Source organism: Pungitius pungitius, unplaced genomic scaffold (assembly GCF_949316345.1).
Source record: "Pungitius pungitius unplaced genomic scaffold, fPunPun2.1 scaffold_44, whole genome shotgun sequence".
NCBI lineage: Eukaryota > Metazoa > Chordata > Actinopteri > Perciformes > Gasterosteidae > Pungitius > Pungitius pungitius.
This window is the reverse complement of record NW_026909844.1, coordinates 1-16,524: the sequence shown is the minus strand read 5'-3', so window position 1 is coordinate 16,524 and position 16,524 is coordinate 1. Positions and strand designations below refer to the sequence as shown.

The window sequence follows — 16,524 nt, the reverse complement described above, 5'->3', positions numbered from 1 at the left end:
TTCCGCAAAGAGCAGGCATATGTTCAAAAGAAACCTAGCTGTGGTTTCCGTAGTGTAGTGGTTATCACGTTCGCCTAACACGCAAAAGGTCCCCAGTTCGAAACTGGGCGGAAACATTAACCTTTTTCCCGCCCTATCTGCAAAAGAAAATTATTCACTTGGTCAATTAAAGAAGACTACGCTTCCAGTCTGAGCATACGCTTACTGTTTGACGAAGACTCTCCCCGTCAGGGAATCGAACCCTGGTCTTCTGCGTGACAGGAAGAGATACTGTCCACTATATTCTCTTCAGATCAGCCATCAGATCAAGATCTTCCGCAAAGAGCAGGCATATGTTCAAAATAAACCTAGCTGTGGTTTCCGTAGTGTAGTGGTTATCACGTTCGCCTAACACGCGAAAGGTCCCCAGTTCGAAACTGGGCGGAAACATTGACCTTCTTCCCGCCATGTCTGCAGCAGAAAATCATTCACATTGTCAATTAAAAAAAGACTACGCTTCCAGTCTGAGCATAAGCTTACTGTTTGACGAAGACTCTCCCCGTCAGGGAATCGAACCCTGGTCTTCTGCGTGACAGGCAGAGATACTGTCCACTATATTCTCATCAGATCAGCCATCAGATCAAGATCTTCCGCAAAGAGCAGGCATATGTTCAAAAGAAACCTAGCTGTGGTTTCCGTAGTGTAGTGGTTATCACGTTCGCCTAACACGCGAAAGGTCCCCAGTTCGAAACTGGGCGGAAACATTGACCTTTTTCCCGCGCTGTCTGCAAAAGAAAATGATTCACTTGGTCAATTAAAAAAGACTACGCTTCCAGTCTGAGCATACGCTTACTGTTTGACGAAGACTCTCCCCGTCAGGGAATCGAACCCTGGTCTTCTGCGTGACAGGCAGAGATACTGTCCACTATATTCTCTTCAGATCAGCCATCAGATCAAGATCTTCCGCAAAGAGCAGGCATATGTTCAAAAGAAACCTAGCTGTGGTTTCCGTAGTGTAGTGGTTATCACGTTCGCCTAACACGCGAAAGGTCCCCAGTTCGAAACTGGGCGGAAACATTGACCTTTTTCCCGCGCTGTCTGCAAAAGAAAATGATTCACTTGGTCAATTAAAAAAGACTACGCTTCCAGTCTGAGCATACGCTTACTGTTTGACGAAGACTCTCCCCGTCAGGGAATCGAACCCTGGTCTTCTGCGTGACAGGCAGAGATACTGTCCACTATATTCTCATCAGATCAGCCATCAGATCAAGATCTTCCGCAAAGAGCAGGCATATGTTCAAAAGAAACCTAGCTGTGGTTTCCGTAGTGTAGTGGTTATCACGTTCGCCTAACACGCGAAAGGTCCCCAGTTCGAAACTGGGCGGAAACATTGACCTTTTTCCCGCCATGTCTGCAGCAGAAAATCATTCACATTGTCAATTAAAAAAAGACTACGCTTCCAGTCTGAGCATAAGCTTACTGTTTGACGAAGACTCTCCCCGTCAGGGAATCGAACCCTGGTCTTCTGCGTGACAGGCAGAGATACTGTCCACTATACTAACGAGGAATCACTCTGAAATCCTTTTGCCAGATTTCTGGCCGTTGTGAAGAGAAGGTACGCACTTGAACACTTTCCCTTCCAGCGAAAATTCAGTCCTGGCTGGATTTGATCAGTCCTCAACTTCCTAGCGGAAAACCACAGCCTCGTACATGTAGGAATTGATTCTCATCCCGACCGCTTTAGAACTGACGTCAAACTGTAGCATAGTGATGAAGGTCAAGTCATGATGAAGCCATCAGATCAAGATCTTCCCCAAAGAGCAGGCATGTGTTCAAAAGAAACCTAGCTGTGGTTTCCGTAGTGTAGTGGTTATCACGTTCGCCTAACACGCGAAAGGTCCCCAGTTCGAAACTGGGCGGAAACATTAACCTTTTTCCCGCCCTGTCTGCAAAAGAAAATTATTCACTTGGTCAATTAAAGAAGACTACGCTTCCAGTCTGAGCATACGCTTACTGTTTGACGAAGACTCTCCCCGTCAGGGAATCGAACCCTGGTCTTCTGCGTGACAGGCAGAGATACTGTCCACTATACTAACGAGGAATCACTCTGAAATCCTTATGCCAGATTTCTGGCCGTTGTGAAGAGAAGGTACGCACTTGAACACTTTCCCTTCCGGCGAAAATTCCGTAGTGTAGTGGTTATCACGTTCGCCTAACACGCGAAAGGTCCCCAGTTCAAAACTGGGCGGAAACATTGACCTTTTTCCCGCGCTGTCTGCAAAAGAAAATGATTCACTTGGTCAATTAAAAAAGACCACGCTTCCAGTCTGAGCATACGCTTACTGTTTGACGAAGACTCTCCCCGTCAGGGAATCGAACCCTGGTCTTCTGCGTGACAGGCAGAGATACTGTCCACTATATTCTCATCAGATCAGCCATCAGATCAAGATCTTCCGCAAAGAGCAGGCATATGTTCAAAAGAAACCTAGCTGTGGTTTCCGTAGTGTAGTGGTTATCACGTTCGCCTAACACGCGAAAGGTCCCCAGTTCGAAACTGGGCGGAAACATTGACCTTTTTCCCGCGCTGTCTGCAAAAGAAAATGATTCACTTGGTCAATTAAAAAAGACTACGCTTCCAGTCTGAGCATACGCTTACTGTTTGACGAAGACTCTCCCCGTCAGGGAATCGAACCCTGGTCTTCTGCGTGACAGGCAGAGATACTGTCCACTATATTCTCATCAGATCAGCCATCAGATCAAGATCTTCCGCAAAGAGCAGGCATATGTTCAAAAGAAACCTAGCTGTGGTTTCCGTAGTGTAGTGGTTATCACGTTCGCCTAACACGCGAAAGGTCCCCAGTTCGAAACTGGGCGGAAACATTGACCTTTTTCCCGCGCTGTCTGCAAAAGAAAATGATTCACTTGGTCAATTAAAAAAGACTACGCTTCCAGTCTGAGCATACGCTTACTGTTTGACGAAGACTCTCCCCGTCAGGGAATCGAACCCTGGTCTTCTGCGTGACAGGCAGAGATACTGTCCACTATATTCTCATCAGATCAGCCATCAGATCAAGATCTTCCGCAAAGAGCAGGCATATGTTCAAAAGAAACCTAGCTGTGGTTTCCGTAGTGTAGTGGTTATCACGTTCGCCTAACACGCGAAAGGTCCCCAGTTCGAAACTGGGCGGAAACATTGACCTTCTTCCCGCCATGTCTGCAGCAGAAAATCATTCACATTGTCAATTAAAAAAAGACTACGCTTCCAGTCTGAGCATAAGCTTACTGTTTGACGAAGACTCTCCCCGTCAGGGAATCAAACCCTGGTCTTCTGCGTGACAGGCAGAGATACTGTCCACTATACTAACGAGGAATCACTCTGAAATTCTTATGCCAGATTTCTGGCCGTTGTGAAGAGAAGGTACGCACTTGAACACTTTCCCTTCCAGCGAAAATTCAGTCCTGGCTGGGTTTGATCAGTCCTCAACTTCCTAGCGGAAAACCACAGCCTCGTACATGTAGGAATTGATTCTCATCCCCACCGCTTTAGAACTGACGTCAAACTGTAGCATAGTGATGAAGGTCAAGTCATGATGAAGCCATCAGATCAAGATCTTCCGCAAAGAGCAGGCATATGTTCAAAAGAAACCTAGCTGTGGTTTCCGTAGTGTAGTGGTTATCACGTTCGCCTAACACGCGAAAGGTCCCCAGTTCGAAACTGGGCGGAAACATTAACCTTTTTCCCGCCCTATCTGCAAAAGAAAATTATTCACTTGGTCAATTAAAGAAGACTACGCTTCCAGTCTGAGCATACGCTTACTGTTTGACGAAGACTCTCCCCGTCAGGGAATCGAACCCTGGTCTTCTGCGTGACAGGCAGAGATACTGTCCACTATATTCTCTTCAGATCAGCCATCAGATCAAGATCTTCCGCAAAGAGCAGGCATATGTTCAAAAGAAACCTAGCTGTGGTTTCCGTAGTGTAGTGGTTATCACGTTCGCCTAACACGCGAAAGGTCCCCAGTTCGAAACTGGGCGGAAACATTGACCTTTTTCCCGCCATGTCTGCAGCAGAAAATCATTCACATTGTCAATTAAAAAAAGACTACGCTTCCAGTCTGAGCATAAGCTTACTGTTTGACGAAGACTCTCCCCGTCAGGGAATCGAACCCTGGTCTTCTGCGTGACAGGCAGAGATACTGTCCACTATACTAACGAGGAATCACTCTGAAATCCTTTTGCCAGATTTCTGGCCGTTGTGAAGAGAAGGTACGCACTTGAACACTTTCCCTTCCAGCGAAAATTCAGTCCTGGCTGGATTTGATCAGTCCTCAACTTCCTAGCGGAAAACCACAGCCTCGTACATGTAGGAATTGATTCTCATCCCGACCGCTTTAGAACTGACGTCAAACTGTAGCATAGTGATGAAGGTCAAGTCATGATGAAGCCATCAGATCAAGATCTTCCCCAAAGAGCAGGCATATGTTCAAAAGAAACCTAGCTGTGGTTTCCGTAGTGTAGTGGTTATCACGTTCGCCTAACACGCGAAAGGTCCCCAGTTCGAAACTGGGCGGAAACATTAACCTTTTTCCCGCCCTGTCTGCAAAAGAAAATTATTCACTTGGTCAATTAAAGAAGACTACGCTTCCAGTCTGAGCATACGCTTACTGTTTGACGAAGACTCTCCCCGTCAGGGAATCGAACCCTGGTCTTCTGCGTGACAGGCAGAGATACTGTCCACTATACTAACGAGGAATCACTCTGAAATCCTTATGCCAGATTTCTGGCCGTTGTGAAGAGAAGGTACGCACTTGAACACTTTCCCTTCCGGCGAAAATTCCGTAGTGTAGTGGTTATCACGTTCGCCTAACACGCGAAAGGTCCCCAGTTCAAAACTGGGCGGAAACATTGACCTTTTTCCCGCCCTGTCTGCAAAAGAAAATGATTCACTTGGTCAATTAAAAAAGACCAAGCTTCCAGTCTGAGCATACGCTTACTGTTTGACGAAGACTCTCCCCGTCAGGGAATCGAACCCTGGTCTTCTGCGTGACAGGCAGAGATACTGTCCACTATGTTCTCATCAGATCAGCCATCAGATCAAGATCTTCCGCAAAGAGCAGGCATATGTTCAAAAGAAACCTAGCTGTGGTTTCCGTAGTGTAGTGGTTATCACGTTCGCCTTACACGCGAAAGGTCCCCAGTTCGAAACTGGGCGGAAACATTGACCTTTTTCCCGCCCTGTCTGCAAAAGAAAATTATTCACTTGGTCAATTAAAAAAGACTACGCTTCCAGTCGGACTATACGCTTACTGTTTGACGAAGACTCTCCCCGTCAGGGAATCGAACCCTGGTCTTCTGCGTGACAGGCAGAGATACTGTCCACTATACTAACGAGGAATCACTCTGAAATTCTTATGCCAGATTTCTGGCCGTTGTGAAGAGAAGGTATGCACTTGAACACTTTCCCTTCCGGCGAAAATTCAGTCCTGGCTGGGTTTGATCAGTCCTCAACTTCCTAGCGGAAAACCACAGCCTCGTACATGTAGGAATTGATTCTCATCCCCACCGCTTTAGAACTGACGTCAAACTGTAGCATAGTGATGAAGGTCAAGTCATGATGAAGCCATCAGATCAAGATCTTCCGCAAAGAGCAGGCATATGTTCAAAAGAAACCTAGCTGTGGTTTCCGTAGTGTAGTGGTTATCACGTTCGCCTTACACGCGAAAGGTCCCCAGTTCGAAACTGGGCGGAAACATTGACCTTTTTCCCGCCCTGTCTGCAAAAGAAAATTATTCACTTGGTCAATTAAAAAAGACTACGCTTCCAGTCTGAGCATACGCTTACTGTTTGACGAAGACTCTCCCCGTCAGGGAATCGAACCCTGGTCTTCTGCGTGACAGGCAGAGATACTGTCCACTATACTAACGAGGAATCACTCTGAAATCCTAATGCCAGATTTCTGGCCGTTGTGAAGAGAAGGTACGCACTTGAACACTTTCCCTTCCGGCTAAAATTCAGTCCTGGCTGGGTTTGATCAGTCCTCAACTTCCTAGCGGAAAACCACAGCCTCGTACATGTAGGAATTGATTCTCATCCCGACCGCTTTAGAACTGACGTTAAACTGTAGCATAGTGATGAAGGTCAAGTCATGATTAAGCCATCAGATCAAGATCTTCCGCAAAGAGCAGGGATATGTTCAAGAGAAACCTAGCCGTGGTTTCCGTAGTGTAGTGGTTATCACGTTCGCCTTACACGCGAAAGGTCCCCAGTTCGAAACTGGGCGGAAACATTGACCTTTATCCCGCCTTCTCTGCAAAAGAAAATTATTCACTTGGTCAATTAAAAAAGACTACGCTTCCAGTCTGAGCATACGCTTACTGTTTGACGAAGACTCTCCCCGTCAGGGAATCGAAACCTGGTCTTCTGCATGACAGGCAGAGTTACTGTCCACTATACTAACGAGGAATCACTCTGAAATCCTTATGACAGATTTCTGGCCGTGGTGAAGAGAAGGTACGCACTTGAACACTTTCCCTTCCGGCGAAAATTCAGTCCTGGCTGGGTTTGATCAGTCCTCAACTTCCTAGCGGAAAGCCACAGCCTCGTACATGTAGGAATTGATTCTCATCCCGACCGCTTTAGAACTGACGTCAAACTGTAGCATAGTGATGAAGGTCAAGTCATGATGAAGCCATCAGATCAAGATCTTCCGCAAAGAGCAGGCATATGTTCAAAAGAAACCTAGCTGTGGTTTCCGTAGTGTAGTGGTTATCACGTTCGCCTTACACGCGAAAGGTCCCCAGTTCGAAACTGGGCGGAAACATTGACCTTTTTCCCGCCCTGTCTGCAAAAGAAAATGATTCACTTGGTCAATTAAAAAAGACTACGCTTCCAGTCTGAGCATACGCTTACTGTTTGACGAAGACTCTCCCCGTCAGGGAATCGAACCCTGGTCTTCTGCGTGACAGGCAGAGATACTGTCCACTATATTCTCATCAGATCAGCCATCAGATCAAGATCTTCCGCAAAGAGCAGGCATATGTTCAAAAGAAACCTAGCTGTGGTTTCCGTAGTGTAGTGGTTATCACGTTCGCCTAACACGCGAAAGGTCCCCAGTTCGAAACTGGGCGGAAACATTGACCTTTTTCCCGCGCTGTCTGCAAAAGAAAATGATTCACTTGGTCAATTAAAAAAGACTACGCTTCCAGTCTGAGCATACGCTTACTGTTTGACGAAGACTCTCCCCGTCAGGGAATCGAACCCTGGTCTTCTGCGTGACAGGCAGAGATACTGTCCACTATATTCTCATCAGATCAGCCATCAGATCAAGATCTTCCGCAAAGAGCAGGCATATGTTCAAAAGAAACCTAGCTGTGGTTTCCGTAGTGTAGTGGTTATCACGTTCGCCTAACACGCGAAAGGTCCCCAGTTCGAAACTGGGCGGAAACATTGACCTTCTTCCCGCCATGTCTGCAAAAGAAAATTATTCACTTGGTCAATTAAAAAAGACTACGCTTCCAGTCGGACTATACGCTTACTGTTTGACGAAGACTCTCCCCGTCAGGGAATCGAACCCTGGTCTTCTGCGTGACAGGCAGAGATACTGTCCACTATACTAACGAGGAATCACTCTGAAATTCTTATGCCAGATTTCTGGCCGTTGTGAAGAGAAGGTATGCACTTGAACACTTTCCCTTCCGGCGAAAATTCAGTCCTGGCTGGGTTTGATCAGTCCTCAACTTCCTAGCGGAAAACCACAGCCTCGTACATGTAGGAATTGATTCTCATCCCCACCGCTTTAGAACTGACGTCAAACTGTAGCATAGTGATGAAGGTCAAGTCATGATGAAGCCATCAGATCAAGATCTTCCGCAAAGAGCAGGCATATGTTCAAAAGAAACCTAGCTGTGGTTTCCGTAGTGTAGTGGTTATCACGTTCGCCTTACACGCGAAAGGTCCCCAGTTCGAAACTGGGCGGAAACATTGACCTTTTTCCCGCCCTGTCTGCAAAAGAAAATTATTCACTTGGTCAATTAAAAAAGACTACGCTTCCAGTCTGAGCATACGCTTACTGTTTGACGAAGACTCTCCCCGTCAGGGAATCGAACCCTGGTCTTCTGCGTGACAGGCAGAGATACTGTCCACTATACTAACGAGGAATCACTCTGAAATCCTAATGCCAGATTTCTGGCCGTTGTGAAGAGAAGGTACGCACTTGAACACTTTCCCTTCCGGCTAAAATTCAGTCCTGGCTGGGTTTGATCAGTCCTCAACTTCCTAGCGGAAAACCACAGCCTCGTACATGTAGGAATTGATTCTCATCCCGACCGCTTTAGAACTGACGTTAAACTGTAGCATAGTGATGAAGGTCAAGTCATGATTAAGCCATCAGATCAAGATCTTCCGCAAAGAGCAGGGATATGTTCAAGAGAAACCTAGCCGTGGTTTCCGTAGTGTAGTGGTTATCACGTTCGCCTTACACGCGAAAGGTCCCCAGTTCGAAACTGGGCGGAAACATTGACCTTTATCCCGCCTTCTCTGCAAAAGAAAATTATTCACTTGGTCAATTAAAAAAGACTACGCTTCCAGTCTGAGCATACGCTTACTGTTTGACGAAGACTCTCCCCGTCAGGGAATCGAAACCTGGTCTTCTGCATGACAGGCAGAGTTACTGTCCACTATACTAACGAGGAATCACTCTGAAATCCTTATGACAGATTTCTGGCCGTGGTGAAGAGAAGGTACGCAATTGAACACTTTCCCTTCCGGCGAAAATTCAGTCCTGGCTGGGTTTGATCAGTCCTCAACTTCCTAGCGGAAAGCCACAGCCTCGTACATGTAGGAATTGATTCTCATCCCGACCGCTTTAGAACTGACGTCAAACTGTAGCATAGTGATGAAGGTCAAGTCATGATGAAGCCATCAGATCAAGATCTTCCGCAAAGAGCAGGCATATGTTCAAAAGAAACCTAGCTGTGGTTTCCGTAGTGTAGTGGTTATCACGTTCGCCTTACACGCGAAAGGTCCCCAGTTCGAAACTGGGCGGAAACATTGACCTTTTTCCCGCCCTGTCTGCAAAAGAAAATGATTCACTTGGTCAATTAAAAAAGACTACGCTTCCAGTCTGAGCATACGCTTACTGTTTGACGAAGACTCTCCCCGTCAGGGAATCGAACCCTGGTCTTCTGCGTGACAGGCAGAGATACTGTCCACTATATTCTCATCAGATCAGCCATCAGATCAAGATCTTCCGCAAAGAGCAGGCATATGTTCAAAAGAAACCTAGCTGTGGTTTCCGTAGTGTAGTGGTTATCACGTTCGCCTAACACGCGAAAGGTCCCCAGTTCGAAACTGGGCGGAAACATTGACCTTTTTCCCGCGCTGTCTGCAAAAGAAAATGATTCACTTGGTCAATTAAAAAAGACTACGCTTCCAGTCTGAGCATACGCTTACTGTTTGACGAAGACTCTCCCCGTCAGGGAATCGAACCCTGGTCTTCTGCGTGACAGGCAGAGATACTGTCCACTATATTCTCATCAGATCAGCCATCAGATCAAGATCTTCCGCAAAGAGCAGGCATATGTTCAAAAGAAACCTAGCTGTGGTTTCCGTAGTGTAGTGGTTATCACGTTCGCCTAACACGCGAAAGGTCCCCAGTTCGAAACTGGGCGGAAACATTGACCTTCTTCCCGCCATGTCTGCAGCAGAAAATCATTCACATTGTCAATTAAAAAAAGACTACGCTTCCAGTCTGAGCATAAGCTTACTGTTTGACGAAGACTCTCCCCGTCAGGGAATCAAACCCTGGTCTTCTGCGTGACAGGCAGAGATACTGTCCACTATACTAACGAGGAATCACTCTGAAATTCTTATGCCAGATTTCTGGCCGTTGTGAAGAGAAGGTACGCACTTGAACACTTTCCCTTCCAGCGAAAATTCAGTCCTGGCTGGGTTTGATCAGTCCTCAACTTCCTAGCGGAAAACCACAGCCTCGTACATGTAGGAATTGATTCTCATCCCCACCGCTTTAGAACTGACGTCAAACTGTAGCATAGTGATGAAGGTCAAGTCATGATGAAGCCATCAGATCAAGATCTTCCGCAAAGAGCAGGCATATGTTCAAAAGAAACCTAGCTGTGGTTTCCGTAGTGTAGTGGTTATCACGTTCGCCTAACACGCGAAAGGTCCCCAGTTCGAAACTGGGCGGAAACATTAACCTTTTTCCCGCCCTATCTGCAAAAGAAAATTATTCACTTGGTCAATTAAAGAAGACTACGCTTCCAGTCTGAGCATACGCTTACTGTTTGACGAAGACTCTCCCCGTCAGGGAATCGAACCCTGGTCTTCTGCGTGACAGGCAGAGATACTGTCCACTATATTCTCTTCAGATCAGCCATCAGATCAAGATCTTCCGCAAAGAGCAGGCATATGTTCAAAAGAAACCTAGCTGTGGTTTCCGTAGTGTAGTGGTTATCACGTTCGCCTAACACGCGAAAGGTCCCCAGTTCGAAACTGGGCGGAAACATTGACCTTTTTCCCGCCATGTCTGCAGCAGAAAATCATTCACATTGTCAATTAAAAAAAGACTACGCTTCCAGTCTGAGCATAAGCTTACTGTTTGACGAAGACTCTCCCCGTCAGGGAATCGAACCCTGGTCTTCTGCGTGACAGGCAGAGATACTGTCCACTATACTAACGAGGAATCACTCTGAAATCCTTTTGCCAGATTTCTGGCCGTTGTGAAGAGAAGGTACGCACTTGAACACTTTCCCTTCCAGCGAAAATTCAGTCCTGGCTGGATTTGATCAGTCCTCAACTTCCTAGCGGAAAACCACAGCCTCGTACATGTAGGAATTGATTCTCATCCCGACCGCTTTAGAACTGACGTCAAACTGTAGCATAGTGATGAAGGTCAAGTCATGATGAAGCCATCAGATCAAGATCTTCCCCAAAGAGCAGGCATATGTTCAAAAGAAACCTAGCTGTGGTTTCCGTAGTGTAGTGGTTATCACGTTCGCCTAACACGCGAAAGGTCCCCAGTTCGAAACTGGGCGGAAACATTAACCTTTTTCCCGCCCTGTCTGCAAAAGAAAATTATTCACTTGGTCAATTAAAGAAGACTACGCTTCCAGTCTGAGCATACGCTTACTGTTTGACGAAGACTCTCCCCGTCAGGGAATTGAACCCTGGTCTTCTGCGTGACAGGCAGAGATACTGTCCACTATATTCTCTTCAGATCAGCCATCAGATCAAGATCTTCCGCAAAGAGCAGGCATATGTTCAAAAGAAACCTAGCTGTGGTTTCCGTAGTGTAGTGGTTATCACGTTCGCCTAACACGCGAAAGGTCCCCAGTTCGAAACTGGGCGGAAACATTGACCTTTTTCCCGCCATGTCTGCAGCAGAAAATCATTCACATTGTCAATTAAAAAAAGACTACGCTTCCAGTCTGAGCATAAGCTTACTGTTTGACGAAGACTCTCCCCGTCAGGGAATCGAACCCTGGTCTTCTGCGTGACAGGCAGAGATACTGTCCACTATACTAACGAGGAATCACTCTGAAATCCTTTTGCCAGATTTCTGGCCGTTGTGAAGAGAAGGTACGCACTTGAACACTTTCCCTTCCAGCGAAAATTCAGTCCTGGCTGGATTTGATCAGTCCTCAACTTCCTAGCGGAAAACCACAGCCTCGTACATGTAGGAATTGATTCTCATCCCGACCGCTTTAGAACTGACGTCAAACTGTAGCATAGTGATGAAGGTCAAGTCATGATGAAGCCATCAGATCAAGATCTTCCCCAAAGAGCAGGCATATGTTCAAAAGAAACCTAGCTGTGGTTTCCGTAGTGTAGTGGTTATCACGTTCGCCTAACACGCGAAAGGTCCCCAGTTCGAAACTGGGCGGAAACATTAACCTTTTTCCCGCCCTGTCTGCAAAAGAAAATTATTCACTTGGTCAATTAAAGAAGACTACGCTTCCAGTCTGAGCATACGCTTACTGTTTGACGAAGACTCTCCCCGTCAGGGAATCGAACCCTGGTCTTCTGCGTGACAGGCAGAGATACTGTCCACTATACTAACGAGGAATCACTCTGAAATCCTTATGCCAGATTTCTGGCCGTTGTGAAGAGAAGGTACGCACTTGAACACTTTCCCTTCCGGCGAAAATTCCGTAGTGTAGTGGTTATCACGTTCGCCTAACACGCGAAAGGTCCCCAGTTCAAAACTGGGCGGAAACATTGACCTTTTTCCCGCCCTGTCTGCAAAAGAAAATGATTCACTTGGTCAATTAAAAAAGACCAAGCTTCCAGTCTGAGCATACGCTTACTGTTTGACGAAGACTCTCCCCGTCAGGGAATCGAACCCTGGTCTTCTGCGTGACAGGCAGAGATACTGTCCACTATGTTCTCATCAGATCAGCCATCAGATCAAGATCTTCCGCAAAGAGCAGGCATATGTTCAAAAGAAACCTAGCTGTGGTTTCCGTAGTGTAGTGGTTATCACGTTCGCCTTACACGCGAAAGGTCCCCAGTTCGAAACTGGGCGGAAACATTGACCTTTTTCCCGCCCTGTCTGCAAAAGAAAATTATTCACTTGGTCAATTAAAAAAGACTACGCTTCCAGTCGGACTATACGCTTACTGTTTGACGAAGACTCTCCCCGTCAGGGAATCGAACCCTGGTCTTCTGCGTGACAGGCAGAGATACTGTCCACTATACTAACGAGGAATCACTCTGAAATTCTTATGCCAGATTTCTGGCCGTTGTGAAGAGAAGGTATGCACTTGAACACTTTCCCTTCCGGCGAAAATTCAGTCCTGGCTGGGTTTGATCAGTCCTCAACTTCCTAGCGGAAAACCACAGCCTCGTACATGTAGGAATTGATTCTCATCCCCACCGCTTTAGAACTGACGTCAAACTGTAGCATAGTGATGAAGGTCAAGTCATGATGAAGCCATCAGATCAAGATCTTCCGCAAAGAGCAGGCATATGTTCAAAAGAAACCTAGCTGTGGTTTCCGTAGTGTAGTGGTTATCACGTTCGCCTTACACGCGAAAGGTCCCCAGTTCGAAACTGGGCGGAAACATTGACCTTTTTCCCGCCCTGTCTGCAAAAGAAAATTATTCACTTGGTCAATTAAAAAAGACTACGCTTCCAGTCTGAGCATACGCTTACTGTTTGACGAAGACTCTCCCCGTCAGGGAATCGAACCCTGGTCTTCTGCGTGACAGGCAGAGATACTGTCCACTATACTAACGAGGAATCACTCTGAAATCCTAATGCCAGATTTCTGGCCGTTGTGAAGAGAAGGTACGCACTTGAACACTTTCCCTTCCGGCTAAAATTCAGTCCTGGCTGGGTTTGATCAGTCCTCAACTTCCTAGCGGAAAACCACAGCCTCGTACATGTAGGAATTGATTCTCATCCCGACCGCTTTAGAACTGACGTTAAACTGTAGCATAGTGATGAAGGTCAAGTCATGATTAAGCCATCAGATCAAGATCTTCCGCAAAGAGCAGGGATATGTTCAAGAGAAACCTAGCCGTGGTTTCCGTAGTGTAGTGGTTATCACGTTCGCCTTACACGCGAAAGGTCCCCAGTTCGAAACTGGGCGGAAACATTGACCTTTATCCCGCCTTCTCTGCAAAAGAAAATTATTCACTTGGTCAATTAAAAAAGACTACGCTTCCAGTCTGAGCATACGCTTACTGTTTGACGAAGACTCTCCCCGTCAGGGAATCGAAACCTGGTCTTCTGCATGACAGGCAGAGTTACTGTCCACTATACTAACGAGGAATCACTCTGAAATCCTTATGACAGATTTCTGGCCGTGGTGAAGAGAAGGTACGCACTTGAACACTTTCCCTTCCGGCGAAAATTCAGTCCTGGCTGGGTTTGATCAGTCCTCAACTTCCTAGCGGAAAGCCACAGCCTCGTACATGTAGGAATTGATTCTCATCCCGACCGCTTTAGAACTGACGTCAAACTGTAGCATAGTGATGAAGGTCAAGTCATGATGAAGCCATCAGATCAAGATCTTCCGCAAAGAGCAGGCATATGTTCAAAAGAAACCTAGCTGTGGTTTCCGTAGTGTAGTGGTTATCACGTTCGCCTTACACGCGAAAGGTCCCCAGTTCGAAACTGGGCGGAAACATTGACCTTTTTCCCGCCCTTTCTGCAAAAGAAAATTATTCACTTGGTCAATTAAAAAAGACTACACTTCCAGTCTGACTATACGCTTACTGTTTGACGAAGACTCTCCCCGTCAGGGAATCGAACCCTGGTCTTCTGCGTGACAGGCAGAGATACTGTCCACTATACTAACGAGGAATCACTCTGAAATCCTTATGACAGATTTCTGGCCGTGGTGAAGAGAAGGTACGCACTTGAACACTTTCCCTTCCGGCGAAAATTCAGTCCTGGCTGGGTTTGATCAGTCCTCAACTTCCTAGCGGAAAGCCACAGCCTCGTACATGTAGGAATTGATTCTCATCCCGACCGCTTTAGAACTGACGTCAAACTGTAGCATAGTGATGAAGGTCAAGTCATGATGAAGCCATCAGATCAAGATCTTCCGCAAAGAGCAGGCATATGTTCAAAAGAAACCTAGCTGTGGTTTCCGTAGTGTAGTGGTTATCACGTTCGCCTTACACGCGAAAGGTCCCCAGTTCGAAACTGGGCGGAAACATTGACCTTTTTCCCGCCCTGTCTGCAAAAGAAATATATTCACTTGGTCAATTAAAAAAGACTACACTTCCAGTCTGAGCATACGCTTACTGTTTGACGAAGACTCTCCCCGTCAGGGAATCGAACCCTGGTCTTCTGCGTGACAGGCAGAGATACTGTCCACTATACTAACGAGGAATCACTCTGAAATCCTAATGCCAGATTTCTGGCCGTTGTGAAGAGAAGGTACGCACTTGAACACTTTCCCTTCCGGCGAAAATTCAGTCCTGGCTGGGTTTGATCAGTCCTCAACTTCCTAGCGGAAAACCACAGCCTCGTACATGTAGGAATTGATTCTCATCCCGACCGCTTTAGAACTGACGTCAAACTGTAGCATAGTGATGAAGGTCAAGTCATGATGAAGCCATCAGATCAAGATCTTCCGCAAAGAGCAGGGATATGTTCAAGAGAAACCTAGCCGTGGTTTTTGTAGTGTAGTGGTTATCACGTTCGCCTTACACGCGAAAGGTCCCCAGTTCGAAACTGGGCGGAAACATTGACCTTTATCCCGCCTTCTCTGCAAAAGAAAATTATTCACTTGGTCAATTAAAAAAGACTACGCTTCCAGTCTGAGCATACGCTTACTGTTTGACGAAGACTCTCCCCGTCAGGGAATCGAAACCTGGTCTTCTGCATGACAGGCAGAGATACTGTCCACTATACTAACGAGGAATCACTCTGAAATCCTTATGCCAGATTTCTGGCCGTGGTGAAGAGAAGGTACGCACTTGAACACTTTCCCTTCCGGCGAAAATTCAGTCCTGGCTGGGTTTGATCAGTCCTCAACTTCCTAGCGGAAAACCACAGCCTCGTACATGTAGGAATTGATTCTCATCCCGACCGCTTTAGAACTGACGTCAAACTGTAGCATAGTGATGAAGGTCAAGTCATGATGAAGCCATCAGATCAAGATCTTCCGCAAAGAGCAGGCATATGTTCAAAAGAAACCTAGCTGTGGTTTCCGTAGTGTAGTGGTTATCACGTTCGCCTTACACGCGAAAGGTCCCCAGTTCGAAACTGGGTGGAAACATTGACCTTTATCCCGCCTTCTCTGCAAAAGAAAATTATTCACTTGGTCAATTAAAAAAGACTACGCTTCCAGTCTGAGCATACGCTTACTGTTTGACGAAGACTCTCCCCGTCAGGGAATCGAAACCTGGTCTTCTGCGTGACAGGCAGAGATACTGTCCACTATACTAACGAGGAATCACTCTGAAATCCTAATGCCAGATTTCTGGCCGTTGTGAAGAGAAGGTACGCACTTGAACACTTTCCCTTCCGGCGAAAATTCAGTCCTGGCTGGGTTTGATCAGTCCTCAACTTCCTAGCGGAAAACCACAGCCTCGTACATGTAGGAATTGATTCTCATCCCGACCGCTTTAGAACTGACGTCAAACTGTAGCATAGTGATGAAGGTCAAGTCATGATGAAGCCATCAGATCAAGATCTTCCGCAAAGAGCAGGCATATGTTCAAAAGAAACCAAGCTGTGGTTTCCGTAGTGTAGTGGTTATCACGTTCGCCTTACACGCGAAAGGTCCCCAGTTCGAAACTGGGCGGAAACATTGACCTTTTTCCCGCCCTGTCTGCAAAAGAAAATTATTCACTTGGTCAATTAAAAAAGACTACGCTTCCAGTCTGACTATACGCTTACTGTTTGACGAAGACTCTCCCCGTCAGGGAATCGAAACCTGGTCTTCTGCGTGACAGGCAGAGATACTGTCCACTATACTAACGAGGAATCACTCTGAAATCCTTATGCCAGATTTCTGGCCGTTGTGAAGAGAAGGTACGCACTTGAACACTTTCCCTTCCGGCGAAAATT

The 16,524-nt window shown here is 46.6% G+C and overlaps 30 non-coding genes across 30 annotated transcripts; 15 read left to right on the top strand and 15 right to left on the bottom strand.

Annotated features, from left to right (window-relative positions):
* Positions 1-1,474: 1,474 nt before the first annotated feature.
* trnad-guc (transfer RNA aspartic acid (anticodon GUC)) lies at positions 1,475-1,546 on the bottom strand. Its single transcript has one exon. It is a non-coding gene; the product is annotated as a tRNA-Asp (tRNA).
* A 462-nt stretch (positions 1,547-2,008) lies between these two features.
* On the bottom strand, positions 2,009-2,080 carry trnad-guc (transfer RNA aspartic acid (anticodon GUC)). Its single transcript has one exon. It is a non-coding gene; the product is annotated as a tRNA-Asp (tRNA).
* Positions 2,081-4,125: 2,045 nt separating this feature from the next.
* On the bottom strand, positions 4,126-4,197 carry trnad-guc (transfer RNA aspartic acid (anticodon GUC)). The gene has a single exon. It is a non-coding gene; the product is annotated as a tRNA-Asp (tRNA).
* A 462-nt stretch (positions 4,198-4,659) lies between these two features.
* Positions 4,660-4,731, bottom strand: trnad-guc (transfer RNA aspartic acid (anticodon GUC)). Its single transcript has one exon. It is a non-coding gene; the product is annotated as a tRNA-Asp (tRNA).
* Positions 4,732-5,124: 393 nt separating this feature from the next.
* Positions 5,125-5,197, top strand: trnav-uac (transfer RNA valine (anticodon UAC)). Its single transcript has one exon. It is a non-coding gene; the product is annotated as a tRNA-Val (tRNA).
* Positions 5,198-5,301: 104 nt separating this feature from the next.
* Positions 5,302-5,373, bottom strand: trnad-guc (transfer RNA aspartic acid (anticodon GUC)). The gene has a single exon. It is a non-coding gene; the product is annotated as a tRNA-Asp (tRNA).
* A 285-nt stretch (positions 5,374-5,658) lies between these two features.
* trnav-uac (transfer RNA valine (anticodon UAC)) lies at positions 5,659-5,731 on the top strand. Its single transcript has one exon. It is a non-coding gene; the product is annotated as a tRNA-Val (tRNA).
* Positions 5,732-5,835: 104 nt separating this feature from the next.
* trnad-guc (transfer RNA aspartic acid (anticodon GUC)) lies at positions 5,836-5,907 on the bottom strand. Its single transcript has one exon. It is a non-coding gene; the product is annotated as a tRNA-Asp (tRNA).
* Positions 5,908-6,192: 285 nt separating this feature from the next.
* On the top strand, positions 6,193-6,265 carry trnav-uac (transfer RNA valine (anticodon UAC)). Its single transcript has one exon. It is a non-coding gene; the product is annotated as a tRNA-Val (tRNA).
* Positions 6,266-6,726: 461 nt separating this feature from the next.
* Positions 6,727-6,799, top strand: trnav-uac (transfer RNA valine (anticodon UAC)). The gene has a single exon. It is a non-coding gene; the product is annotated as a tRNA-Val (tRNA).
* A 730-nt stretch (positions 6,800-7,529) lies between these two features.
* On the bottom strand, positions 7,530-7,601 carry trnad-guc (transfer RNA aspartic acid (anticodon GUC)). The gene has a single exon. It is a non-coding gene; the product is annotated as a tRNA-Asp (tRNA).
* A 285-nt stretch (positions 7,602-7,886) lies between these two features.
* trnav-uac (transfer RNA valine (anticodon UAC)) lies at positions 7,887-7,959 on the top strand. Its single transcript has one exon. It is a non-coding gene; the product is annotated as a tRNA-Val (tRNA).
* A 104-nt stretch (positions 7,960-8,063) lies between these two features.
* On the bottom strand, positions 8,064-8,135 carry trnad-guc (transfer RNA aspartic acid (anticodon GUC)). The gene has a single exon. It is a non-coding gene; the product is annotated as a tRNA-Asp (tRNA).
* Positions 8,136-8,420: 285 nt separating this feature from the next.
* trnav-uac (transfer RNA valine (anticodon UAC)) lies at positions 8,421-8,493 on the top strand. The gene has a single exon. It is a non-coding gene; the product is annotated as a tRNA-Val (tRNA).
* A 461-nt stretch (positions 8,494-8,954) lies between these two features.
* On the top strand, positions 8,955-9,027 carry trnav-uac (transfer RNA valine (anticodon UAC)). Its single transcript has one exon. It is a non-coding gene; the product is annotated as a tRNA-Val (tRNA).
* Positions 9,028-10,606: 1,579 nt separating this feature from the next.
* trnad-guc (transfer RNA aspartic acid (anticodon GUC)) lies at positions 10,607-10,678 on the bottom strand. Its single transcript has one exon. It is a non-coding gene; the product is annotated as a tRNA-Asp (tRNA).
* A 776-nt stretch (positions 10,679-11,454) lies between these two features.
* On the bottom strand, positions 11,455-11,526 carry trnad-guc (transfer RNA aspartic acid (anticodon GUC)). Its single transcript has one exon. It is a non-coding gene; the product is annotated as a tRNA-Asp (tRNA).
* A 462-nt stretch (positions 11,527-11,988) lies between these two features.
* trnad-guc (transfer RNA aspartic acid (anticodon GUC)) lies at positions 11,989-12,060 on the bottom strand. The gene has a single exon. It is a non-coding gene; the product is annotated as a tRNA-Asp (tRNA).
* Positions 12,061-12,453: 393 nt separating this feature from the next.
* On the top strand, positions 12,454-12,526 carry trnav-uac (transfer RNA valine (anticodon UAC)). The gene has a single exon. It is a non-coding gene; the product is annotated as a tRNA-Val (tRNA).
* A 104-nt stretch (positions 12,527-12,630) lies between these two features.
* Positions 12,631-12,702, bottom strand: trnad-guc (transfer RNA aspartic acid (anticodon GUC)). Its single transcript has one exon. It is a non-coding gene; the product is annotated as a tRNA-Asp (tRNA).
* A 285-nt stretch (positions 12,703-12,987) lies between these two features.
* trnav-uac (transfer RNA valine (anticodon UAC)) lies at positions 12,988-13,060 on the top strand. Its single transcript has one exon. It is a non-coding gene; the product is annotated as a tRNA-Val (tRNA).
* Positions 13,061-13,164: 104 nt separating this feature from the next.
* Positions 13,165-13,236, bottom strand: trnad-guc (transfer RNA aspartic acid (anticodon GUC)). Its single transcript has one exon. It is a non-coding gene; the product is annotated as a tRNA-Asp (tRNA).
* A 285-nt stretch (positions 13,237-13,521) lies between these two features.
* On the top strand, positions 13,522-13,594 carry trnav-uac (transfer RNA valine (anticodon UAC)). Its single transcript has one exon. It is a non-coding gene; the product is annotated as a tRNA-Val (tRNA).
* Positions 13,595-14,055: 461 nt separating this feature from the next.
* trnav-uac (transfer RNA valine (anticodon UAC)) lies at positions 14,056-14,128 on the top strand. Its single transcript has one exon. It is a non-coding gene; the product is annotated as a tRNA-Val (tRNA).
* A 104-nt stretch (positions 14,129-14,232) lies between these two features.
* Positions 14,233-14,304, bottom strand: trnad-guc (transfer RNA aspartic acid (anticodon GUC)). Its single transcript has one exon. It is a non-coding gene; the product is annotated as a tRNA-Asp (tRNA).
* A 285-nt stretch (positions 14,305-14,589) lies between these two features.
* On the top strand, positions 14,590-14,662 carry trnav-uac (transfer RNA valine (anticodon UAC)). The gene has a single exon. It is a non-coding gene; the product is annotated as a tRNA-Val (tRNA).
* Positions 14,663-14,766: 104 nt separating this feature from the next.
* On the bottom strand, positions 14,767-14,838 carry trnad-guc (transfer RNA aspartic acid (anticodon GUC)). Its single transcript has one exon. It is a non-coding gene; the product is annotated as a tRNA-Asp (tRNA).
* A 285-nt stretch (positions 14,839-15,123) lies between these two features.
* On the top strand, positions 15,124-15,196 carry trnav-uac (transfer RNA valine (anticodon UAC)). The gene has a single exon. It is a non-coding gene; the product is annotated as a tRNA-Val (tRNA).
* Positions 15,197-15,657: 461 nt separating this feature from the next.
* trnav-uac (transfer RNA valine (anticodon UAC)) lies at positions 15,658-15,730 on the top strand. The gene has a single exon. It is a non-coding gene; the product is annotated as a tRNA-Val (tRNA).
* Positions 15,731-16,191: 461 nt separating this feature from the next.
* trnav-uac (transfer RNA valine (anticodon UAC)) lies at positions 16,192-16,264 on the top strand. The gene has a single exon. It is a non-coding gene; the product is annotated as a tRNA-Val (tRNA).
* Positions 16,265-16,524: the final 260 nt, after the last annotated feature.